At 45.4% G+C, this 26,792-nt stretch overlaps 1 protein-coding gene and 1 long non-coding RNA gene across 5 annotated transcripts in view; one reads left to right on the forward strand and one right to left on the reverse strand.

The window, feature by feature from the left end:
* The window catches only part of LOC126195227 (uncharacterized), a 386,656-nt gene extending 366,805 nt beyond the window's left edge, over positions 1-19,851 (reverse strand). For both annotated transcript variants that reach the window (XR_007538561.1, XR_007538560.1), the window contains exon 1: positions 19,437-19,851. This is a non-coding gene — a long non-coding RNA (uncharacterized LOC126195227). The remainder of the gene's footprint in view (positions 1-19,436) is intronic.
* LOC126195224 (myristoylated alanine-rich C-kinase substrate) overlaps positions 1-26,792 on the forward strand; it is a 495,457-nt gene that overhangs the window by 398,420 nt on the left and 70,245 nt on the right. The gene's annotated exons all lie outside the window — the stretch shown is intronic.

Raw genomic sequence — 26,792 nt, forward strand, 5'->3', positions numbered from 1 at the left:
GCCTATCAAGTTCCCTAGGTCATCAGACTGCATACTGAATGGGAGAAAGGGGGGGGGGGGGGAGGAAATCTTCAGGGCGTTGTGGAATAACCTCAGCATGAATGTAATATCTTGCAGGCAGGAGGAGCATAACGTAATCTGGATAGGTATAACGTAACTTTTCCCCCGAGCTGTTACAGTGCAGTGCTACACTAGTCTTAAGGAAACATGTTTTTCAGTTTGCTGATAATACGACGTTAAGTAGAGAGATTGTATTCATTCCAGCGATTGAAGAGACAAGTCGTTGGCCTGTGTCCTCAGTGAGCATTTTTTCTCGTCCATCTTCCTCAGATACTAAGTCAATTTGTTTGTTTTGTAAATAAAAACGCCTTCTCTTGCTGTACTGAATTTTATTCTCCCAGATACGATTCGCCCTTTTTAACTTTGAGGCATCATCAGTGGGATCTATGATGACAGTTATAATTTTGTTTTATAGTCTAAGATTAATACGTATCAAAACAGTTCACATCTCGTTTTTTTTTTTTAAATAAGTGGTTACTTAAAGTTCTTAGTGTTCTTAGTTGGCATCTGCATTCTCCCACATCTGGTCACGTGGTGGTCGCACTACAGCTCTATTTACGAAACATGAGCACGTTTTTGTGTTTCGAACATGTTTCTTCCCACTTTTCGTTTTGTGTGCCCTTGTTGGGTGATACAGTATGTCTTCTGTCACCATTAGACTTTTGATCGAAAAGTGTAACTTCAATACATAACTACTTCGATACAGTGTCTATGTTAGTGATATGCATCACAAGAAGGGCAAAGAAAATGAAAACTGGGAAGAAAAATGTTCCCAACAAACATGCTTACGTTCCGTGTACAGAGCTGTAGTGAGAGCTCCAGCATGTGACCAGAAGAGAGGACACAGATGCCACCTAAGAACGCGAAGAACTAACCACTTATTTACATTAGAAGCGAGAAGTGAACCATTTCATAATCCACGAATAATACACAACAAAAGTGTGTCATAACTGTACCATCATAGATCCCACTGATGCCTTAAAGTGGAAAAAGCTGAAACGCGTCTGGGAGAATAATATACAATGTAACAAGAGAAGGTATTTTTATTTACAAAACAAATATTCGTATGCTTGCTGCGGAGGATGGCTACGCAAAGGAACTCGTAAATTTATTTACCTTGGTCTCATCTAACAAGAGTCGAGGGCCCTAATCAGATTACAAACGTAAGAGATATAAAAAAAAAACATCAAAAGCGTTCAGTGGCAGGTGATATAACGTGTGACTTTACAAAAAAAGGAACTTCAGCGATTCTTGCACATTATTTATATGCATAGTTCCCTGAAGCAAAAGATTTCATACGGCTTACTGTACTTGTTGAAACAAGCTTCATAATAAACAGATTGTGAATTCTGGATACATATCCATTCATTCCTATCCCTGTGTTACGCTATATACCTAACATCCAGCGTAGCTGGTTTGAGAATCGTGTCTCTGGGAGGGCCAAAGATTACACGTTGGATTCACTACTTCGAAAATGCTTAATTCAGGAGATATTAGTTACTGCAGAACAGTCAGCATAAAGTTTCTGAAGCATATTTTTCATTTTTGGTCAAAGATTCCATTTCTTGCAAGGGTAACTTGGGATAGCAAGAGAACTGCAGACGTCACAATGTGATTATCGGTATGTGGAGAGGTTGTTCAACTGTAGGTACGGGGCGAAACACCAGATGGTGGCATTATGTTGCAGCGGCTGTCGCCACATGCGACTCAGATGTCGTCGTAGTTCCCGGCTCTACCTGAATCTATAAACTGTAAAATGCTTGACAGAAGTTTTCTTATTTTGCCGTATTTTCATATTTTTTACCTTCCAGGCGCAGATCGAATGTGGAAAGTGACTGAGAATACTGCATTCATAAGTAGGTTTACGTTATACAAGACTTAAGAGCTCCAATCTCTTCAGCGGTAATAAAGTCGTTCACGCATTTCCTAAGAAATGTCAAACGTGTCATGCCAATAACTATACCTGACCAGAATAACAAAATTTAGTTCACAGAATTGCTTGCCTAGCAACAACTAGAGAGCGAGATGAGTCACGCCGTCAGTTATGCCCACGACTGCCATATTGCTCTTCTACTTCAGATACCGGTAATCAGTCGGTTGCAGAAGACACTTGTTGCCGATAGTCAAATTGTCTGTCGTGCGCGTAGTTTGTCTGTGCGGCGTGTCTGACGTATCAGAATGTCTCAAACTACATGAGACAGTGTAAAAAAAAAGTGGCAAGGCTAATACTGTCTTGTAAAGGAACTCAATAATGGACGGTAACAGAGGATCATGTATTCACTACGGTACCACACAGCTGAGATAGCGCACGGGTGAAGACTAAATGACATCATCCCCCCTTCTATATTCTATATTGAGTCGTGCTGGAACGTCGGTCAGTTCGTTATACTGATAAAGGTATAAAATCACACCATTTCCTGTACTTAAAAGTATGACCCCGCGTATTACTACTGCCTAATAGCCGTATTGACCCGAATCTCGTACTCGCGAGGACGTGGTTTCAAATCTCCGCACCGCCATCCAGATTTAGGTTTTCCTGCCTTTTCTAAAGAGCTTAAGGCGAATGTTGGGATGGTTCTTCCGAAAGGGCGCGGTCGATTTCCTTCCCTTTCTTTCCCCATAAGAGCTTACTCTTCGCCGTGGACGGTACGTTAAGTCCTAATCTTCCTTCTCCCTCCGTGACTTGTGGAGTACCAACTAGACAGTTACGCCCCCAGGTGAAGTACATTGCTGCCATACACGCGATGAGAATACCACAATTCGGAAAAAATTGTTAGTGAGTTTTCCAAGTTGCATGTTGCGCGGAACTACTAACATGTGTATCGTACCGACAGTGACACATGGCGCAGTTAGTGTTCCACGCCAGCCGGCTGGGCTCACAATGGTTTCTTGCAAGAGCACCGCGGATCCGCTAGACTGGCGACTGAATATGCAGGGAGCACTTCACGGCCTGCACCCACCGTGACAATCCGTGTGGCAACTGTATCCTTCCGGGAGCGCTCGGTTACGTAGAATCTCTGTACAGTGGCGACTTGCAGACCAATACAGGTTAAGTGTTTCTGCTTCGCGTGGAGCCAGAAATTTTAAGAGATTGCTTGCTAATTATAACTGTTGAGGTGGCTGATAAGCTAATGACGTACAGATTTCTCCTTTCTGGTCACTGCCAACGTTCATTAGCCGACAACTTTGTCTTCGGTTGGCGTACATCTGTGCAAGCAGAGAAGACACTAATCTCTCGACTAGTAATTTATAACAATGTAAGTAATTTTCGGAAATTGGACTGTTCAATTAGTAAAAGTTCACATCCGTTGGTATTCTTCACTTCTGACAATAGTTGCCTGCCCTATCCAATAAGACTGCTTAACGTATGTGCCGTTAATAGCTTGGAAAGTACTGAATAAGAAGTCACGTTTCGCAACACTTTTAAATTTATGTAATGATTAATTCCAGGTAAGCTGCAAATAGTTCAATAGTACTTCTTTAATATAAGCTTATTTCGGCTATAGCGTCATTCTCAAGCAAACCTGTAGACGGTTACATTTGATCAGTCTACTGAACTTTATAAAAAGTTTTACATAAAGATAAGTTTGCATTCATACTTACACCTAGTTGTAATAGATGCCCATAGTGCATCAGCGAGTTAACTAACGACTTTGTTTGTTGCTACATCGTTCACCACGTAAGGTTTTTTGTATAAAATATTTTTGTGCATTGCTTTTACATCTAGACTTAGTTTATTCTTGGTGATGCTTTTACGGTGTAACATTTAGCAGTCGGCGATAGCTGCAACACACACACACACACACACACACACACACACACACACACACACACACACACACACACACACACAATTACTAGACTGCCAAAGATGTAGGTTTTACTGAAACCTGACATTTGGTGAGGGAAGAGGGCGGCGTTAGGAAATTCGTGTGTGGTACTAACACCATTTTCTGAAACTGATGTCAGTTCTAAATTTACATATTGAAGAGATTTAAACACAACTTCATCCCTACCTAGAGGCAAGCAGTTCGCAGCGGAACTTGGAGGGCAACTTGGTCGTTTGTCGAAATGTTGTGCCAGTTCAACAGACATCCGCCAGTTTACGTGTTAACTGATTTGTCGATAGTAACAAATTGGGAATTGACTTTGGTACACGAAATATACACGGTAGAAATGAATACGAAGTCTCCACTTGCCAAAAACGGCTGTTGCGTTGTTGCAGTTCGGGCGACATTGCTTCACGCGTTGTAGTATATTTCTTGATCGCGTGTCATTCACTATAAGAACCGTGAATTGTTAGATGACATCGTCAGCTGTTTGAAATAACTTCCCCTATAATGCATGTAAACAAACTTGATGTGCACCCTAGCTGAAGTCTTCCTAATCAATCTCGAATCGAAACGCACCTCTTATTCTTTCCTTATGAGGATATTTTATGCGGACAAGTACTAACCCAATAACTCGGGAAGCTGCAAAAACATCCAATTCAGACGCGATTTCGGCACACGCGAAACGACGAAACTGAAGTGCAAAATCGTATTGCTTTGTTTAGTCATATACGAAACTGGTCGCGTAAGGGTTCAGCAACATAATGTATAAACTAGCCACTACGTTGCAGAAAGGATAATCATATAGGAATAGTGAGAGCAAATCACCCATTTAAACTTGAGCCCGTACTTGTATACAGTTGCACGTCTACTTTCTTCATTAAAGGAAAAAAAGTTGGCCATTAACAACCTATGTACTAATTTTCGAATATTGGTGAGACGTGACAAGAGATAAGGTTCGCGCCTAACAATGAGCGTGAGCTTTCCGCTTGACGGGAGTGCATTGCGGGTCAGCAGGAGTGGAAGGCGCCGTGCACGAGTCTTCGCTGCAGCAGCTACTCGCCGTTGCAAGTCCTGTACCAACACGGAAGTCCGGATGAGATGGGTTAGTTACCGCGCGTGCATTTCGTGTCATTAACTCTCCTCTGTAAGAACGTGCAAATATTTCGCGCTCTTTTAAACGTCTACAGTCATAAATAATGCAACGCGCGCGATGTGCTTCTCATATATGCCCAACAATATCCACTGTGATTTGCGAGTAACAGGGGATGCTATCAAATCAGCATTGTGCCGAATCTGATTTTGGTTTGCTCTTAAGGATGACAAATGCGTTTTTGTTTAATGTCTGAAGAAGCTTCTTAAGCAGGTAATGCGTTCCAGTCGCGAGTGAAGTAGATGACAAGCTTCAGTTGGTAAGACGCAAGGAAAACTAAGGAAGAAGGTAAGAACTAGACGTACGCCTCATGCTGCTACTGTATCCGATTCCGTAAACGTGGGAAATAATGCATTTGCGAAGGAAACCAGTGCTAATGGTCCGACGGCTTAAAAGTACTAGGAAGGGAACCGTAAGTGCTGGAAAACGCCAATTAGTGAGCTCGTGGTTTGAGATCTCTCAAAAGCTTGCATAATTATATGCTCCGATTTTGAGGGCTTAATCAAAGAGTTTTCTCTCCAAAGAACAGTTTCCTTGCGGTGCTGTGAACATAATTCTGCATCACTCGGCGTATATTTTTATAGACGACGTATTTAAAGGCCGTTGCTGTCAATTGAATTCATCCTCGTACATCTAAAACTGCATTTATGCCATGCACGTATTTTTAGCTGTAATGACACCCAGGTTACACGCTATTGCAGAAAACAGCGAATGGTGTAATTGTGTTACGGACGTAATGCATCTAAACCAGCACCTTACGCGATGATTGTGATACCGGTACGGTTAACACGCTCGATGGATAAAGTACCTGACGAACAATTCTGTAGTACTAACACTTTGGACAGAGGTATACAAGGGATGGTGGTTTTTGTCATTACTTCAACTGCTTTGTGTCTCGCCACGAATTGCTCTCCTGCGATAACCTTTTCATCTGAGAATAGTACTTGCACTCTACATCCTCAAGTATTTGTTGGATGTATTCCAGTCTGTCTTCCTATAGTTTTTACCTTCTAAAACTCCCTCTAGAACCATGGAGGTTATTCTCGGATGCTTTAACACGTGGCGTATCATCCTTTTCTTGTCAGTGTTCTCCCTATGTTGCTTTCTTCGCCTTTTCTGCGGAGAACCTCGTTATCTTACCAGTCCGTCTAATTTTAAACTTTCTTCTGTAGCACAAAAACTCGAACGCTCAGATTCCCTTCTGTTCCGGTTTTCCCACTGTCCATGATTCAACTACCATACAATGCTGTGCTGCAAGCGTACGTGCTGAGAAATGTCTCCTCAAATTAAGGCCTATGTTTGAAACCAGTAGACTTCCCTTGGCCAGGAATACCGCTTTTGCCAGTGCTAGTCCGCTTTGTTTGTCCTTGGTCGGTCCGTCCGTCAGGTTTAGTTGGCTCCGTAGGTAGCAGAATGCCTTCACTTCCTCTACTTCGTAATCACCAATTCTGATAAATTTCTTACTATTCTTATTTCTGTTCCTTCTCATTACTTTAGTCTTTCGTAGATCTACTGTGTCCTTATTCTGTACTCATTAGACTGTTCATTCCATTCAGCAGATAATGTAATTCTTCACTTTCACTCAGGATAACAGTTTTGTCAGCGAATATTATCAGTGATATATATTAACACCTCAAGGAAGATAAGTGAGTGTTTAGTTTGCAGGTATATGTCCACAGTGCTGTTACTGACACCCGCGCTTACACTGCCTTAGCACTCAGTCATAGGAGGCAAAACAAAATAGCTGTTGCTCCATTTTTGGCTCCTAGCGATATGCTACCATACTGTGGCCGGAGACGTTAGTGTGTACCAGAGCTCGCGTCCGTCGGCCGCCGTAATTTAATATATTATTTACCACAACAATTTATTGGTAGTGGTGATTGTTGGCGACTTACGTGGTGGGCCTTAGTCAAAATGGTATTTCATTCAATTTTGATTTCGAATTAAATGCTTTTAAGTTCTTTTTTAACAATATTGATCTTCAGTGAAAATTATTTCTTACGTTAATCAACGTTAGACTCGCTGAATATTAAAACATGAACATATAAGTTGAACAATGGAATAAACTTTTCGTATTAATTTCCTCGGCTAGTCAGTTCTTTTTAAAGTTATTAATTACAATTGCGACCCACACACGCGCGAGAGTGTTTTTCTTACCTCCGTTAACCATTGCATTTTAGTCGGAGTCCTGGCTCTGGTTCTCGGCTGTTTTACTGAAAATAAGAATCTTAAAGCTACGTATTTTCTGCAACGTCGGGCGGCTGTGGAGAAAAATGTATATTATGTTAATAGCGGGCGAGTTTTTCGCTTCAGCTAAATTTTATAGCTTAATATCGCCACGTAATGGCGTCGTTGGCTGCATCGGCCACTGCGATTGTTGCACTGTAAATTACTCGAATGCAGGTTAATTCAAGGAAGGCGGACATGAAATCGGGATCACCTCTTACAAATTAAAAGTGAACAATAATGTCAAATCAATATATTTTCTGCTTAGTTAGTACAAAGATGCTTACATTTTCCAGCACTCCCAAGATGTCCGTCTACACGCAACCAAGACAAGAGAAGTGAAGACGACTAAAAAATTAACAAGTGTATCTTGTCTCTTTAGATAATTTTGTTATATTTCTTTGTCCTCGAAACTTATACAGAGAAATTATTATAATACGGGTAAATGAGAAAAATGTATACTATTCAAGTTTTAAATGTCTCTTCTTTATAAATACTGTTTTTAAGTTTTTTCGTATTTCACTGGGGACGCTATACAGAACTACAGAGATGTATCTGGAAAAACAGTTACGTAATTTTTTTCCGAGGTGGTAGTAAAAGTCTGAATACTCTTGGTAAGTCCAGTCATTCTTTCGTTCCATCCATAAGTTGTAAAGATCATGACCGTTAAGATCCAAATATGGGATACAACAGATTACACCACCTGGCATTCATTTTACGGTAATTGGAGCTTAAACGTAGATGGCAAGCACAGTACACATAGGAAAGTGAGGCTGTGAGGAAGGAGGCGGCAGGTGCGGCTTGTTTTGCTCTCCCACGTCACGGCGGTAAACGACAAACGACCACGCACGCCGGCCTCGCCAAGAGCGCGCCTTGGCAGCTGCGCAAGTCTCTCTGAGCGGCGGCGCCTCCAGAGCGTGCATGCAGTACATTGCCACTGCTATTTGTGGCCCTCTTACAACGCTCGAATGCCTCGAGCGATGTGGCCCAGTCGTTAAGACATCCGCAAGGGAATGTAGATGCTCTGACAACTCAGCTGTTCTGAGACAGTGCCCGACTGCCCTGACACTCCTCTCGTAACACCTAAATTTTCAACTTACACACATGCTAGTAATGTAGTGCATTTCACCTAGTAAGCGGGGTTCGAATCCCGGTCCGGCACAGTGTTTCCCCACTGCATTGATTTCAAGCAGTGCCTGTTGGCAGCCAGTGTGTTAATTCCTCTGCCTCAGTTCATAATCGCTGCTGCATCAAAGTGGTATCTGTTCTTTAGGACAAGTTACCTGACGATGGAGCCTTGCCCAAAGCAGCAGGTGCTAAGTCCTCGAGGGATGAGCAAAATTGCCTTTCCCCTGCAGAGGCAACTGTTCGCATTAAATCCAAAATGAGTCTACTGACCGATCGTATTGGCCATTCTCACTATGCTCTTCATACTGCCGCATAAAAACCTCAGTTGCGTTGTTATAAAAATATTTGTGCTTTGTGTTCCGTACGTACTTGCGTTGACTTATTCTGTTGCGCAACGCAAACTATTTCCGCCTCTACGTTCGTAATTTATTGAAGTAACGCTGTAGACGACGCGATAGTAAATTTTCAAGAGGTAGAACGCTTCCGTCGTTCACGAGTAAAGTGGGAGACTATGCTTCGCATCTATATGCAGCTTAGATCACGTCTGTACGTACCTGGAACTGCTTACGTTACCCATCTTTAATGATGTGTTCAATCATAACAGACGCTTGTTTTTTTATTTTTTTTAGTAGTCCGAAATTTCTACGCTTACATTCGCAAGCACAGCTTGTGCAAATTAAGAATAATTTTTGGCAATATTCTGCTCCCGCTAGTCTTCATGCTGTTAAAAACTAGTAGGCAATTGGTTATTGTTACGTGTTAAATGAAAGCAAAATATTTGAGGTTTTCTGAAATCCACACAAGAGGTTTACCAGAAACAGCCAACTTCATACCAAGTGAAGGTATCAGTTTCTACCGCTACTGCTCAAAGGACGACAGTTTCTGTCGGCAGTTTCCCAAACTCAACAGCTCCTCTCTAGGTATAAGTTACTACCTCTCCTGGGAGAAAAGGAAGACAAGGGTGGAACATTCGGTAGCTGACATGGCGGCAAGGACACGGCAGGCACGGGTTACATCTCACGGGTTGGTTGCACAGCAGAACTTGCGGACTGTAAGCGGTAATGAAACTTGAATATTTTTAAACCATGCGCTACCTAACGTCACCATCAATAGTATTATTCACCTACAACCACACCCCTTGCCAGTCACGCATGTAATTACGATAAAGGTAGTAATTTTAAGACACATTATGTAAACATGTTTGACGTGTGTTTATATCTTTCTCAGTTGCACTTGATACTAGCTCAAAAGCTGAAATCGTGATGGTGAAAGTAATTACAAAACACTCAAATGGCTGTATTGTTGATTAAATACACGCAAAAGGTATTCCAAGACTAGAAATCCAGTACCTGAAGTGAAGCGCGCGTCCTCGAGGTTGGTTTGTGGCGCAGAGGCTGTGAAAGCAGCAGCTTGAGATATGCAGAACTATACTCTAACTTGGTCTCATCTGTACGAGGTACGGCATCGCTCGTCCTCTGCGAATGCAACAGAGTAATGTAAAAGTTGTATCAAGCGCACCCTACTCTCGGCTACAAAATAGATAGCATGCATGGTATCCATGTAGAGATAGTGTCGTCCTAGTTCAAATTGTTGGCTGTGAGCATAGGTGATTCTTCAGACTTTCGAAAACCTGCAAAGATACCATTGAGCTGAAGGTTAGTTCGAACACTGCAGCGTTTCAGTAAACTTGTTCATGTGGGTTGTGGTGTGCCATTACCCTCGCCACACACATTTGAAGCGCCACACACATTTGAAGCGACATACACGGTCAGTATTGGGGCCGGACCACCCATTTGTAGTGCCAGAGAATCGTGCGTGCACGTAGCGTATCATTTCAGTGGCGCAAGGAAAGTGCTCATAGTGTTTAGTGGCTTCTGAACGGCCTACGGCGTTGCGTTTGCGGAAGGTGGTGCGATGCTTCAGAACGGAACTCGTTCAGAGACAGGATTGCTGGGGTGCTGGGTACGTGGCCAGGACGCGTCGCTTCCTGCAGAGCGGCGGCCGTGTATCCGCAGTGGACCCCCGCGGCACCGGAACTGCACCCGCTGGCCGTCTGGAATCCCTTTTAAAAACCGTGCTGGCGGCGCGGCCCGTCCCACAGTTTCTGCGCTGCCGGCGCTGGCTCACAGGAAGCAACAAATCAGCGCCTAAAGTCGCCAGTGTCACGAAATCAGCCGGGCCAGAGGTGGGAATGGTGCTTTTAATAACCAAAGCTTTTACTGGGTTGCATGAGGCAGGCTGCTCCTGTACAGTGCGGCAGTTATCCACTGAGAGATCACAAACTTTCCTGCGCCCTTCCTGAAAAACCGAAGCGTTTTCGGAAACACGGCTACACTGCCGGGAACCGTGCAGTGTGGAGTTGAGGCGTAGCGCCTTCGCATCGCTCCTGTCACTTGTTAGGACGATATCGTTATAGGCATGAGTCATCGACAGATGTCACCAGCTGACATGGACCTGAGTTACAGAGCTGCACGTAGTTGTACTAGTAGTCGGCAGAGGTCAGCAGTTGACGGACAGTGCTAGCAGTCGTAGTCAAAACAATGTTGTAAAGTTATGTTTGACTAATATTTAATGTATTTGCATAATTATAATTGTTTTATGTGTATTAATTAGCAGTGTGAGTGTTGTATGAGTGAAGAACAGAAGTAAATGAAAATTTTGTTTATTCACGAAGTATCAGTTAAACTATACAGGGGATTTACCATAATTAAATGTGCAGTCAGTTTATGGTACTAATAAATCGTGAGTAGAACACAAATTAATCGGTAATTTCGGAAGGAGTAATTTTATATTTGATACTTTTCTAAATTTATTTATTAGCAATTGCCATATAAATGTTTTATGATAGGTCATTGAAGTAAATCGCGGGTTAGCGCGGGATAATACTGCAACCTGATTTGCTGTTTGTTATATCAGCCAATCAGAAAAATGCAGGCCCGCGCCAATCTGTTGGGAACAAAGCATTTGGTGTGATCTAAGTCAGTCGGGGCTGAGGGTTCGAATTAATAGCATGTCATTGAAAGCAGCTCCGACGAAAGTACTGTAAAATCGCGGAAAAATTCTAATTAAGAGTTCGCGAAGTTGTACAAAGTGTATTTAAGTGAACGGTATAGTGGAAGTCGTGTGGAATTTCGGACGGAATATCAAAATTATTGCTTTTGACTGTTAGTTAAAACCGCGTGGCGTGTTATGCGATCTAAGACTGGAACAGGCATTACGTGTAGAGCAGAGTGCACAACATTTGAGAGCATTTTCATAACTAAACGATCTAGTGAACTCTATTAACTTCGGTAACGGGTGTAAATACCATAAACTGGCTACGTGTGTGATTGTGGTGTGCGTGGCAGCTTTACATTGTGTAGACACTTAGTACGGACTTGGCAGTACTAACTGTGATCTTTATAGTAAAAATACACCTGAAAATTTACATTGCCAAGTTAAAACTTTTATTTCAGTAGCTGGACACATCCCGTTTACCGGACAATTCTATGTATGTTGCGACCTGCAGTAGACAGTAGTGGTCTAGTATTTTCTACTACAGCTTTTAGCTAGACAAATTAACATAGCTGGACACTGGCAGGGCGGTAAAAAAGAAACGTGCCGCGCCGCAGAGTAGCATTAGTTTCGCTGCCTAGCGTGCTCTCTCTCCCCTGTTCAAATTAGAGTACTAGCAAATACTTGTTATTTAGTATTTTATCATTTCCAGAATGTTCTCGAAGTGTGTGTTTGTCCTGTTTGCTTATTTTTGAATATTCCATGTTTGTATAAATAGCAGCACTCTTCGTCTAGGTTCTAGGAGATAGTTGTCTGGCTGTATATGTCTGTAATATGTGCTTTCAGTGCTAGGTTAGTTGACGACCCTGCTTTCGGATTTGGACTTTGTGGTTACAACGTGACAATGATGTATCTGTATGGACACTTGAGATACGAATACATTATATTGCGACGGGGCTGGTGTCGGTTGGTTAATTTCCTAATAAAGGATGACGTAAGAATTCTTATGTCGTAGAACGAAGTGCGCAGTTTCCTGAAGCTTCCCTACAGAGAATGTCAGTGTGAATTAGAAACGGTTCTGTGCGCGTAGCTTCTGACGAATTATTCTGAGGTAATCTCGGTTGAGGACTGTGCCTCGTGTAAACGTGCGTGGCACGTGAGTTCTACCATGTTCTAGGTGGATGTGTCAACATCCATTTGTGTTCTTGAAAATGAGCCAAACTTCCAAACTGCCCCGCAGTGACTGAAGTGCTAATTTTAACAACCTGGTAAAACTGTCTTTAAAGAAATAGGTTGCACGTTACACACGCGAGGATTAACCTTCCTTAACATACTAGTGTTAATGCGGATGTCTAAGAATGGAACATATCTGGTGTACCTTAGTCCAGTCATTAAAGTATTAGTGCATAGTCGCGCGCTCGAGACGGTGAGAACTTAATCAGTAACCTATTACATATACAAAAATTAAAATACGTAAAGTTACTGCAACGTGTCTGTAAGACAGATGTAACAGAATAACTCGTAGTAAACTAAACTTCTCATCAGACGTCGCTACTGCAGAATCTGTAATGTGCGTAGAAAGGCACGAACGCAAGTTTAGCTTATGACTGGAATTCGCGCAGTGTACTCTGTACTGAAGCTGTACTTGGGGTCGTTCAACTTAATCTAGTCACACCTGAGCTCAGTCTGTCGACACACTTCAGTCACCCACTGGTCTGCGTGCGAGCATATTCAGCGTTAGCTTTCTGCGGTGTCCCTTCGTGTCTCGGGCGCTTGTGGGGAAATTATTCCCCGATCTGTGACCAGCGCCTTTTATGCACGTGGACAATGACTGGGCCATAAACAGGGCGTTACTTGCGGAAGTGCAGAGATTTCTTTCGGTGACTGAGGAAAGTATACTGAGCAACATTAAATCAGTATTAACGTCATTTCCAGACTAATAGTTATAGCTGTTACAAATCGTATGTTTTTAGGTTGTGTAGTACTTCCAAGTACATGGGGCATGAACAAGCCATAAATGCTTAATTTTCCCGTTGGCAACAGGTCTGGTGTTTAAGTGTGGAAGCAAGAATGTAAAAATGTTAGTCTGTACAGCCACTTCGTCACTTCGCGGCCCTGGTATGGCCATGCAGAAAACTTGGGTCGTAAAGTTTGTGACATGTTTTCCGAAAGATTGTTCGATGCAGAGAAACAGCCAACACTCAGATGCGTATACATATAAGATATTACACGTGAAAATATCTACATTTTCACCCGTTACACGCTGTAAAACTTAGTCGTCTTTTTTTGTGTGTAAAAGTTAGGACGGAATGCGATACAGCCTAGGGAAGTATATTATTGCAGACGAGTTTCTCATTAAATAGTTGCGTAGTACACCAATACGATCATTAGGCACTGTTTAGTCAGCTGATGCCAAGGCGAGAAGCTTGGTAGTTCGGTGTTTGGCGGTGTACGGTAGAGCTGGTGACTGAGTTTGCTGGCAGCTGTCCGCAGTCACCAGGCTCAGAACACGCAGCGGAAGCAAAAGGTTCTTCCGGTCTCTCAAACTGACAGCGGGGAACAGCCGAATGTAGGCACACGATGTTGTGCATTGCTTTTGCGGAGCCATGCAAGTCATTTCGCGAGCAGTTGCTGCTAGGTAGCTGTAATCTTGATCTTTGATAGCAGTCAAATCTAATAGAATTTAGTCTGTCTGCTTGGACACTAAGTTTAATGGCGGACATCTAAATCTCGTGTACTGGCGTCCCAGCTGCAGTCGAAGGTAACGGAATGTTGCATCGACAGGGTCAGTAGTCAAAGTAGTTTATACTGCTGCCTTATAGATGTTTACTGCCGTATCAGTGTATCTGAAGTTTGTGTGGCTTGGTTCCCAGAAGGCTGTGTGTGTGTGTGTGGCTGTGTGTGTGTGGCTGTGTGTGTGTGGCTGTGTGTGTGTGGCTGTGTGTGTGTGGCTGTGTGTGTGTGTGGCTGTGTGTGTGTGTGGCTGTGTGTGTGTGGCTGTGTGTGTGTGGCTGTGTGTGTGTGGCTGTGTGTGTGTGGCTGTGTGTGTGTGGCTGTGTGTGTGTGGCTGTGTGTGTGTGGCTGTGTGTGTGTGGCTGTGTGTGTGTGGCTGTGTGTGTGTGGCTGTGTGTGTGTGGCTGTGTGTGTGTGGCTGTGTGTGTGTGGCTGTGTGTGTGTGGCTGTGTGTGTGTGGCTGTGTGTGTGTGGCTGTGTGTGTGTGGCTGTGTGTGTGTGGCTGTGTGTGTGTGGCTGTGTGTGTGTGGCTGTGTGTGTGTGGCTGTGTGTGTGTGGCTGTGTGTGTGTGGCTGTGTGTGTGTGGCTGTGTGTGTGTGGCTGTGTGTGTGTGGCTGTGTGTGTGTGGCTGTGTGTGTGTGGCTGTGTGTGTGTGGCTGTGTGTGTGTGGCTGTGTGTGTGTGGCTGTGTGTGTGTGGCTGTGTGTGTGTGGCTGTGTGTGTGTGGCTGTGTGTGTGTGGCTGTGTGTGTGTGGCTGTGTGTGTGTGGCTGTGTGTGTGTGGCTGTGTGTGTGTGGCTGTGTGTGTGTGGCTGTGTGTGTGTGGCTGTGTGTGTGTGGCTGTGTGTGTGTGGCTGTGTGTGTGTGGCTGTGTGTGTGTGGCTGTGTGTGTGTGGCTGTGTGTGTGTGGCTGTGTGTGTGTGGCTGTGTGTGTGTGGCTGTGTGTGTGTGGCTGTGTGTGTGTGGCTGTGTGTGTGTGGCTGTGTGTGTGTGGCTGTGTGTGTGTGGCTGTGTGTGTGTGGCTGTGTGTGTGTGGCTGTGTGTGTGTGGCTGTGTGTGTGTGGCTGTGTGTGTGTGGCTGTGTGTGTGTGGCTGTGTGTGTGTGGCTGTGTGTGTGTGGCTGTGTGTGTGTGGCTGTGTGTGTGTGGCTGTGTGTGTGTGGCTGTGTGTGTGTGGCTGTGTGTGTGTGGCTGTGTGTGTGTGGCTGTGTGTGTGTGGCTGTGTGTGTGTGGCTGTGTGTGTGTGGCTGTGTGTGTGTGGCTGTGTGTGTGTGGCTGTGTGTGTGTGGCTGTGTGTGTGTGGCTGTGTGTGTGTGGCTGTGTGTGTGTGGCTGTGTGTGTGTGGCTGTGTGTGTGTGGCTGTGTGTGTGTGGCTGTGTGTGTGTGGCTGTGTGTGTGTGGCTGTGTGTGTGTGGCTGTGTGTGTGTGGCTGTGTGTGTGTGGCTGTGTGTGTGTGGCTGTGTGTGTGTGGCTGTGTGTGTGTGGCTGTGTGTGTGTGGCTGTGTGTGTGTGGCTGTGTGTGTGTGGCTGTGTGTGTGTGGCTGTGTGTGTGGCTGTGTGTGTGGCTGTGTGTGTGGCTGTGTGTGTGTGGCTGTGTGTGTGTGGCTGTGTGTGTGTGGCTGTGTGTGTGTGGCTGTGTGTGTGTGGCTGTGTGTGTGTGGCTGTGTGTGTGTGGCTGTGTGTGTGTGGCTGTGTGTGTGTGGCTGTGTGTGTGTGGCTGTGTGTGTGTGGCTGTGTGTGTGTGGCTGTGTGTGTGTGGCTGTGTGTGTGTGGCTGTGTGTGTGTGGCTGTGTGTGTGTGGCTGTGTGTGTGTGGCTGTGTGTGTGTGGCTGTGTGTGTGTGGCTGTGTGTGTGTGGCTGTGTGTGTGTGGCTGTGTGTGTGTGGCTGTGTGTGTGTGGCTGTGTGTGTGTGGCTGTGTGTGTGTGGCTGTGTGTGTGTGGCTGTGTGTGTGTGGCTGTGTGTGTGTGGCTGTGTGTGTGTGGCTGTGTGTGTGTGGCTGTGTGTGTGTGGCTGTGTGTGTGTGGCTGTGTGTGTGTGGCTGTGTGTGTGTGGCTGTGTGTGTGTGGCTGTGTGTGTGTGGCTGTGTGTGTGTGGCTGTGTGTGTGTGGCTGTGTGTGTGTGGCTGTGTGTGTGTGTGTGTGGCTGTGTGTGTGTGTGTGTGTGGCTGTGTGTGTGTGTGTGTGTGGCTGTGTGTGTGTGTGTGTGTGGCTGTGTGTGTGTGTGTGTGTGGCTGTGTGTGTGTGTGTGTGTGGCTGTGTGTGTGTGTGTGTGTGGCTGTGTGTGTGTGTGTGTGTGGCTGTGTGTGTGTGTGTGTGTGGCTGTGTGTGTGTGTGTGTGTGGCTGTGTGTGTGTGTGTGTGTGGCTGTGTGTGTGTGTGTGTGTGGCTGTGTGTGTGTGTGTGTGTGGCTGTGTGTGTGTGTGTGTGTGGCTGTGTGTGTGTGTGTGTGTGGCTGTGTGTGTGTGTGTGTGTGGCTGTGTGTGTGTGTGTGTGTGGCTGTGTGTGTGTGTGTGTGTGGCTGTGTGTGTGTGTGTGTGGGGCTGTGTGTGTGTGTGTGTGGGGCTGTGTGTGTGTGTGTGTGTGGCTGTGTGTGTGTGTGTGTGGGGCTGTGTGTGTGTGTGTGTGGGGCTGTGTGTGTGTGTGTGTGTGGCTGTGTGTGTGTGTGTGTGGGGCTGTGTGTGTGTGTGTGTGGGGCTGTGTGTGTGTGTGGGGCTGTGTGTGTGTGTGTGTGTGGGGCTGTGTGTGTGTGTGTGTGGGGCTGTGTGTGTGTGTGTGTGGGGCTGTGTGTGTGTGTGTGTGGGGCTGTGTGTGTGTGTGTGTGGCTGTGTGTGTGTCGCCAGTGGGGGTTATGTCGCCCTCTGTGTGCCCTAGTCAGTTTCAGTATTGAGTCTTTCGTAGTCAGATTGCAGCCTAACTGAAACAAGCGCGTGTTCCTTAGAACTGCCTGCTACGGTCGCAGGTTCGAATCCTGCCTCGGGCCTGGATGTGTGTGATGTCCTTAGGTTAGTTAGGTTTAACTAATTCTAAGTTCTAGGGGACTGATGACCATAGATGTTAAGTCCCATAGTGCTCAGAGCCATTTGAACCATTCTTAGGACTGCCAGTTTAGGGATCACTCGATTCAAAGTACTCCCTGTACGCAATGGCTCCACGTTTCAACAGCATGACTGTCTGCACTCATCTCAGGAGATACTACAGAGTACGTACGAAGACTCGCTGAGAAGTAATGGCTACGAATTTTTTAGGTCAAAACTTGTAAATCTTTGTAAATAAAACTTTATTTGCTTTCTGCATCTTAATTCATGTCTACGTGTTTCCTCAACATCGTCGTCCTGGCTTTGGCGACGAACACATTTCTCCCATAGAGAGACCAGCTCCTTGACACTGTCACTGTAGAATGTTGGATTATGTTGGAGCCACAACCTCGCCTCTGCTTGCGTCACATTATCACTTCCAAAGTGAAGTTCTCGACGGTGGTGTTTGTTTCGGAAGCAATGATCAAATGATGATGATCAAATGGAGCCAAGCCGGAACTGTACGGAGGCTGATCGATGAGTGATCGAGGCGTCGGATTGTTGCAGGTCTCGCACCGCTCGTGTGTATCATGGCATTGTCGTGTTAGAAGAGAGGTTGCTCCATATGTTGACCAACTCCCCAAATCCGTGCGTTCAGCTTTGAGGGCCTCGCTATACCTTGCGAGGTCTATAAGGTGCCCTTAAACATGAATTCAAAGTGATCACCCTAGAATACTGAGTCTGACTTTGCCTTTTGTTGACATGGTCTGGAATTTTTTGGCGTCTGTGATCCTCTCTGGTGAAATGTCATTGGTGATCTTGTTCTCTGGGTCAAAATAGTTAACCCAGCTTTCATTACCTGTTAGTGTTAAAGAACATATCGCCCTCACGCGAAAGAAAACATCCGGCAGTTCACCATTGAACTATTTCGGCAAAAGAAATTGTTCAGTTTCATGTCAGAGCTGAGCATTCGAGGCACCCCACCGTGCACACGGTATCTGTGCTGCAGTTCTGGAATGACGACCTGTACACGCTCTCGTGATATGCCACACTTACCAGAGTGCTGTCCGTGTTATCCGACGATTTGATCTGGTTCCCTTCATTACGAGCACGTCCATCTCAACTTCGCGCAGTACTGATGCCGATACGATCGGCACCCTACAGAGCTTTCATTCTTCTAAGGATTTATAAAAGTTTCCTGCCGGTAGAGGCCCGATTAAAGCTCGCTCTTTCCCACGCACTGACAGCTGCGTTAAACACCGCCATGTTAAAAGCTAAAATTCGGAGCCCTCTAGCGACAGAGGGTTGCAACTTGCGTCATCCACCCACTAATCTGCATGACACCTAGTAAAACTGATCCTGAACAGAATAAAAAGATCTGGGGCATTAATTTTCAGCACGCCCTCGTACTAAGAAGGTTGCCCAGTATTTTTTCAGCCGAAAGCAGTGCTACGAATGCGAAACGCTACGTATGTATTGTTAGAGGTGTTCTCAGTGAGCGCGCCAAGTTTGGGTGTTCTCAGTGAGCGCGCCAAGTTTGCTTCACTTCCGACAGATAGCGTGGCTGCAGGACAGTTGCAAAATGGTGTCTGTAGGTGATGTACGTTACAAGCAACGTGCCTTCATTCTATTTCTCACTGCAGAGATACAAACCGTGAGGAATATTCACAAACGCTTGTGCAAAGACTGGAGCATTTGCTGTTGAGAGAAGCACAGTTAGTAGCTGGGCACGGAGGGTGAGGTCATCAGAAGGCAGTTCGGCGGAGCTCCACGATTTGCAGCGATCGGGGAGACCATCCACGGCCGGCTTTCACACCGGACCTAGGCCCCCTCGGACTTCCACTTGTTTGGGACATTAAAGGATGCCATTCGTGGAAGACATTTTGAGAACGATGAGGTGGTGGTTCACACAATGAAGCACTGGCGCCGCCACCAGGACAAGGATTGGTACCGACGGGGCATACACGGCCTTGTTTCGCGCTGAAGGAAGGCCATACAGCTGGATGGAAATTACGTAGAAAAATAGGGGTGTAGATAGAACACCATTCTTTCGTGTGTAATTCTCTTTATGTTCAATAAATGTTGAAGAAAAATGCGGTGCGTTACTTCCTTGGCGACCCTCGTATTTCTGTTTCAATGAACAGTTAACTTCGCTAACAGCGGCACTACTAGGCGTATTTTACGTTTAGCTAACACGACTGTTCCTACGTCAGAGCTATTTGTCTAAAATAGTAAATTTGACTAGAAGAATAAATTTGCACAATTAGCAGTTTAGTATCTTGTGTAAGATTCAAAGACTTACCTTTCCGAGTTCTGTAGTTTCGAATGAGTGCAGCTAGGTGCTATCCAGACGAAGAGTAACGTCACAAACGGCGGAATCGTAGGTGCCTCCGTGTCGTTGTAACATCCTGACTGTCACACCGCACTAAGGAACTCACTTGCTCGAAAGAACAATAAGAGTCACACTCAGTGAACTTGTAATCTACTGGCGGCACACGGGCTGTTAACTCATTAGCCGTGGAATGGACGCAGCTCGATGTCACAATGTATGCCGGTGTTCACACGTCGTAATAAAGGCGCGAGGGGGAAATAAGCAGGTTGCGCCGGGTGACTCAGAGATCGGATTTAAAAGCGAGAAACGTGAGAGGCTACTTGGCCGCCCGCCACCGGCCGCGTCCCCGCTTCCCACCTGTGCGGTCTAGCGGCCAGCCGCAGACGGCTTGTTTACACGGCTAAAGAGCCCGCTAAATTTCGCCCGAGGACATTGCGCTGGCGGCGTCGCAGTTTCCCCGTGCGACAGCGCGGCTGCGTCACGGCCCGGCCTCCCAACTCGCCAAAGACTGAAGGTGGTTCTCAGAGGCTCGAGGTCTGGTACCTTCTCTGTTTCTGTCGAGCCTTGGGCGATTCACAGTTACATACTATCGTTGGTTAATATATTAAAAAACTAAAAACCCGCCTCGATTGCGAAAAAAACTAGTTTTTCATTTTTTAAAAGTAAATGAGACCGTCTGTTTACATACCTGTGCCGCACATCTTCATACATACGCGTTGTGCGTCCCGGAGACTTACTATTCAGATTTCGAGAGCACTTTCGGAAAGAGTGGAACAACATATTACTTCCCCCTACATACGTCTCGTGTAATTACCATGAGGAAAACATAGAGGCTTACCGAAAATCATTCTTCCCAAGCGCCACCTTAGTTCACTAGCTCGTAGCTTCCATAATTCCCACAAGATGTCACATTCCCAAATGCTAGTTAATACTTGGCAGTAATAAATTACATATATACGTACGAACGTTCCTTGTAGATGTCTATGAAAACCGCATCAAAATGAGCTTGTGAAATCACAAGAATTTTGGACCTCAAAAGGCATTGCTGTTCCATAGCCCCCTAGTCATCTGATCTGAACCTTTGTGACCATTTTCTTTTCCCGAAAATGTCTTAAAAGGTCATTTTGGGAATCTGGAGAACATTCAAAGCAATGTGATCAACATGTTAAAGGCCCTACAATGCTGAAGCCTTTCAGCGCTGTTACAAAGACTGGGATCGACGACCCCACCGATATATAGCTACCGAAGAGAGCTATTTTGAACGGGACAATTTTTGTTTGAAAAAAAAATTTTCTAAATAAAAATCAGGTTCGTGAAGTTCGTTGCACACCTCGTAGTATCATGTAACATTGCCGTCCGTGTTCATCACATATCCTCTTTTGTAGTGTTCAGGGGACTTCAGTGTAATTATAGTATTTCAATAAGCGTCACTCATATTCGTGTCATTGCTTACTACTTTGTTACCTTACACATCTACATCAACACTTTGCAAACCACCGTGAGGAGGTGCATGGCAGAGGGTACGTCCCATTGTACCAGTTAGTAGGGTTTCTTCCTGTTCCATTCACGCATGGAGCGCGGGAAGAATGATTAATGCCTCAGTGCGTGCAGTAATTAATCTTCACAGTTCCTGTGTGAGCGATACATAGGGGGTTATACTATATCCCTGGAGTAATCATTTAAAGCCGGTTCTTGAAAAATTTTGCGAACTTGAAAATTTTGTTAAGAGTTTCTCGGGATAGTTTACGTCTGTTTTCGAGTCTGCCAGTTCAGGTCCTCCTGTATCTCTGCGACTCCCAAACAAACCTGTGACTATTCATGCTGCCCCCCTCTGTATACTTTGTGTCCCCTGCTAGTCCTATAGGGTACGGGTCCCACAGGCTTGAGCAGTGTCCTAGAACTGGACGCACGAGTGATTCGTAAGCAATCTCCTTTGTAGACTGATTGCACTTCCCCTGTAGTACACCAATTACCCGAAGTCTACCATCTGCTTTACCCACGACTGAACCTATGTGACCATTCCTCCCGTAATTTGTAGTTCTACGTAAGGTCAAATTTACAGTGAGCTAGGTTACTAAACAGCGACATGTTTGTGGTTAGCGGTAAAATTTTTATTAAAAATTAAGACTGCATTTTTAGTTCCTATTTCCATTTGATCGTATAGATTTCATAAAGAATAGTAAAAATATTGTAAGTGGCGAGAATCGAACGAATTGTCTTGCAATCCCAGTAAGATGAGCAACAGGTCTGCTCTTCACCTGCGTTGTCTGCTGGGCATGGTACTTGGACAGCTGCGAGTTTCGTGTTGCGCCCTGGTTGTGGTGATTGCTGGCTTCCGGACACTGTGATGACCGGCGGCGTAGTTGTGTGGGGCGGTGTTTGGAACGCGATCAGAAGGGGGGGGGGGTGTCGGTGCAGCCGGATGCCGGCTGTGGTCTATTTTTGCCGCAAGCGCGCGCCTGTGTCGCGCTCCCCTCGGATTCCTGCCGCCGCCCCAGAGATGCCAGACGCCGCGGCCCGCGAGTAAAAACACGACACGCGCTGCCGTGGGCCGGCCGGCCGTGGCAGCAGTTCCGGCGCTGCTGCCGCCTTCCGTCCAGCCGGCCCTCCGCTCGCTCCGCGTTTATTTTAAACACGCCGCTTATCGGACCTCCAGCGTCTGCCGTCGCGTACCAAACTGCCCCGCTGCTCGTTTATTTTTATTCCCTCTGTTACTTTATACGTCTAGTTCAATAAGAGTGAAAACTTGAATCAGTCTCAATGATAACATCAACTAACACCCACACTGAGGTGACAAGTCATGAGATAGCGCTATGCAGATAAAAGGGCATTGCACTGGTGGAGCTGCCATTTGTACTCGGGTGATTAATGTGAGAAGCTCTCAGACGTATGGCCGCACGACGTAATTTATACTTTGAACGCGGAATGGTACTTCTAGACACTTGGGACAATCCATTTTCGAAATAGTTAGGTAATTTAATATTCCGCGAGCCACACTGTAGTGTGGCTGCCGAGAATACCAAATTTCCGGAATTTTCTCACCACGCGCAACAACCGAAGGCAGCGGCTTTTGCGTAGAGTTGTCAGTGCTAACAGACAAGCAACACGGCAAGAAACATATTTGGGACGTAAGTAGAACGTAACCGTTAGGACAGTGCGGCGAAATTTGGGATTAATGGGCTAGTATGGCAGCATACGACCGACGCGAGTGCCTTTGCTGAAAATACATCGCCTGCAGCGCCTCTCGTCGGCTCGTGACCATATCGGTTGGACCCTGGGGAAGACTGGAAAACTGTAGCCTGGTCAGATGAGTCCAGATTTCAATTGGTGAAAGCTGATGGTAGGGTTTGTGTGGCGCCGACCCCACAAGCCATGGTCCCAAGTTGTTGTGGCTCCATAAGGGTGTCGCTTGTTTACATGGAATGGACCGAGTCCTCTGGTCCAATCGAACCGATTGACTGCAAACGGTCATGTTCAGCTACTTGGAGACCGTTTGGAGCCATTCATGCACTTAATGTTCCAAAACGACGATGGAATTTTTATGGATGACTGCACTGTCACAATTTTCGCCATTGTTGTGAAGAACGTTCTGGACCATTCGGCCACCCACATCGCCCGGCGTGAGTACCGTCGAAAAAGTGGGACGTGATGACAGATCAGTTTGTGCACAAAATCCTGGACCGGCAACACTTCAGCAAGTGTGGGCAGCGTGGCTCTCTATTTCTGGAGGGGACTTCCAACAACTTGAGTCCATACCACGCAGAGGTGCTTCACTACGCCGGACAAAAGGACGTTCGGTATATTAGGAGACATCCCATGTCTTTCATCATCTCAGTGTAGAAAAGTACCAGGTGTCTCAGAAGCCTTCCCCTGATTGCACACCGAGCGAGGTGGCGCAGTGGTTAGACACTGGACTCTCATTCGGGAGGACGACGGTTCAATCCCGCGTCCGGCCATCCAGATTTAGGTTTTCCGTGATTTCCCTAAATCACTCCAGGTAAATGCCGGGATGGTTCCTCTGATAGGGCACGGCCGACTTCCTTCCCCATCCTTCCCTAATCCGATGAGACCAATGACCACGCTATCTGGTCTCCTTCCCCAAACAAACCAACCAACCAACCTGATTGCACACATTCATAAGGCATAAAATATGGCACATAGGTAAATACTTCTAACTTTAATTGCATTGACATATCAATTTTTATGCACATACACACTGTTCTTTGTTGCAGGGCCCACTGACGTAACAGCAGAATCGGAAACAGTTTGCAAATATCTACTCAAACCAGGAGAAAGCCCAGTGTGCCGTCTAGTATCGAGAGACAGTCACACAACCGGTCCTCATTTGAGAAAAGGACACGTTTCAGATAATCTTTCTCTAATCTCGGCCAGCATGGCAACAGAAAACACACAACAAGCGCTGTAATCAGTTGATTGGAGGGATTGCGAGATGTAGACTTCGCACGCACGGAAAAGTTTATGTAGGATGCGGTGCACTGACGTCTTCGGAATCTGCAATTCACTTGAGGCTCTGCCGTTTGACTTCGTACGAAGGCGTCTCTCGCCGTCTGAATATCTGCGCATCATGTCCAGGCCTGCCTGTTGTAAGGAGATAAGATGCTCCCGGTTTTCAAAAACTTCGCGTAGCTCATCTTGGTGTTTTTAATATGTGGTGGCTGTTTATAGTACGTCGTCTGGAAGTTCCTCTGGTCTGTTTTTGGTGACTGTTTCGTGATACCAGAGGACACAATGGGTTGTCTCCTGGTTTGAGTACACTTTCGCAAATGGTGTCCGATTCCGCTGTTACGTCACTGGGGCCTATAAAAAAATAGTACGTACGTACACAAAAACCTAGATGTCACATGCAATACAGGATAAAAAGCTTGTGTGCCATTTTATGCCTTATGTTTATAATGTGGGCAGTAATGTATGCAACTCCTATGCAGCCGACAAACTGAAAGTTCATATTAGCGTAATCAACGATGAAACGCTGGAATTACCTTAATTTTTTCCCAGGAACTCCTGACACAGTTGAGGGCTCACCCACGAGGAAACTTGAGTCAGGACTTGGAAGTGCTTGGATTACTACCAGTACTTTGTAATCTTTGTGGTAGCTTATTGAAAACTGATGTAACAGAATACTGTACAGCTTTCTGCATTAGTCAAGGAGATGTTTAAATGCAGATTGGGCTTCTGCCTAGTTTTGACGGAGTCAAAACTGCTAATTCTTGTGAATGAGCTCATACTTTCAACAACATTAAAGAAAATATATATTGAGATTCCGATGTTAGAATTCGCACACACTTTAAGAGCGCCGGCAAGAGGTTACGGAACTTCCCGCCACATTCCTCGAACAGCTCGTTTTGAGCCAAAAATTCCCTTTGTGAATGGGAAGAGTAAGCTCAGAATGTAACACCATATGTCATAAGCGAATAAAAGTAGACTAGCACTTACTTCGCGCAGTTCTAATCTAAAGAGAGCAGCATTAAGTTTTTGATAAAGTTCCTAAACATGGACTTCCAACGATAACTTGCTATCTGAACACCTAGGAAATTGAAATATTCAGACTCCGTAATCATAATCCCATTCTTTCTAATCATAATGGCAGGCTTAGTTGAATTGTAAGGTAAAATGTGCGAACATAACTATTACAGATTCACCTGTCATATTAAAAGGCATATGACAGAAGCGGTACCAGCACTGATCTCAAATAGAATTCCGCGTGTTAGCCATTCTCAATACTTCCATCGAAAAAGTGGTCTGGTTTTCATTTCAGCGCAATGTCACGCCTATGCTGTTTGCTTTCCGACTGGCTTTCGATGTGTAAGGTGTCCATTTCATCCATATTGTACCGGATCAGTCACACTCAAGTGATCGAATATCTTCGTTAAAATTTGTTCAGGGCACTCAGGGTCTCATATTAATATTATTCGTTAGCTGTACGTCCCGTGCATTCAGATGTTCTTGATAAATTTGCTTTTCGTTTTAATCCGTAATCTTCACAGTAAAACACACGCACTGCGTACCGCACCCAGACGTTGTATGCTCGTCAGGAACCAAGGACACTACACTACTGGTATTGTAGCACATGACTACACCGCAGAATTTATAGTTTACTATCATTTCAGAAGCTGTCCAAGCAGAGTAGAAATTGCTAGTGTCTGTCAGACGTTACCAGGTGATAGTGAGAAAGGCGTACTGGCTACCAAAGTTCGCAACATACTGTGAACATGGAGACAGTGTCTCTTAAGCGTACCAGCTCTTGTTTCTCAAACGGCGCAAGTATTATAACAGTGAAAATGAGTCGCAAAAGTAACCAGTTTTAAAAACTGGACAGAATATGGGAAAACATGCCGTTAGTGTTACTGGAGCTTCGAAATCTAGTTTCCCCGCTGAGTCAGTCCTCAGGTGCTGAAGTGGTTACGTGTGGGTGTGGCACTCGTTCAGTTCCCCTAATGTTATCTCACAGCCGGCAGAACAGCAATAATTCAAAGTGCTTCGTAAGTTGTCAACTGGTTTCTGGGCCTTTCGCCTTATTCACAATTTGTCTATCGTGTGGTGCTAGAACGACTGTAAGTGGAACAACCGTTTAGTTTGCTGACTGTAATTTCAAAAATGCAGAGCTTAACATATCACCAACTCCTCTGTAATACGTGCACGTCTGATGTACACGTGAATCTTTCAGGTCTTATCTCCGAAAGCACTATAGCATTTTCAGTTACAAAGAAACCTTAGTGCAGTCACAATATTGCAATTTTAATATACAGTATACTGTTTCTTAACCCAAGGTAAACCAATTACGCTGTCTTCCTCTCAATTTGCTCGACAGCCCCTTAGCTACTTTTTGTGAGAGGTGGTTCTAAAGTAATTCCAAATGGAAACGGAAATGAATACACAGCTCCTAAATGGTCTGGCTAGACAATGAGCGTCGGCTGGCGGTCTTGAGACCGTGCCAGATAGTTGCGGTGGAGCGGTTAATCACCCCCAGACATTGTACTCATACCGTACCACATTGCAGATGCTGAGTTCACCTCGTAAATTCCAGCGATGCGCCCAAGAAATTTGTTTCGTCCGTGGTGTTAAAAAAATAGTCCAATCTCCCCCTCACGGACACAGATTGGAGTTGGTGCGATGCAGATCGCCTCTTGCCTTTCGCAAGTTCAGTTGTACGGGTTGCATACGCTATCTTAATTACCGCTGTGAAGATTTTAGGAGCCAGTGAGGAAATACGGAGATCGTGTTGTGTTTCTTTAAAAATGTCCTCAGTTCAGTAAGCAAATCTTGCTGGGTACCCCATACGAATATACCTTCTTTCAGTATCCCAAC

Source organism: Schistocerca nitens, chromosome 7 (genome assembly GCF_023898315.1).
Source record: "Schistocerca nitens isolate TAMUIC-IGC-003100 chromosome 7, iqSchNite1.1, whole genome shotgun sequence".
Lineage (NCBI taxonomy): Eukaryota > Metazoa > Arthropoda > Insecta > Orthoptera > Acrididae > Schistocerca > Schistocerca nitens.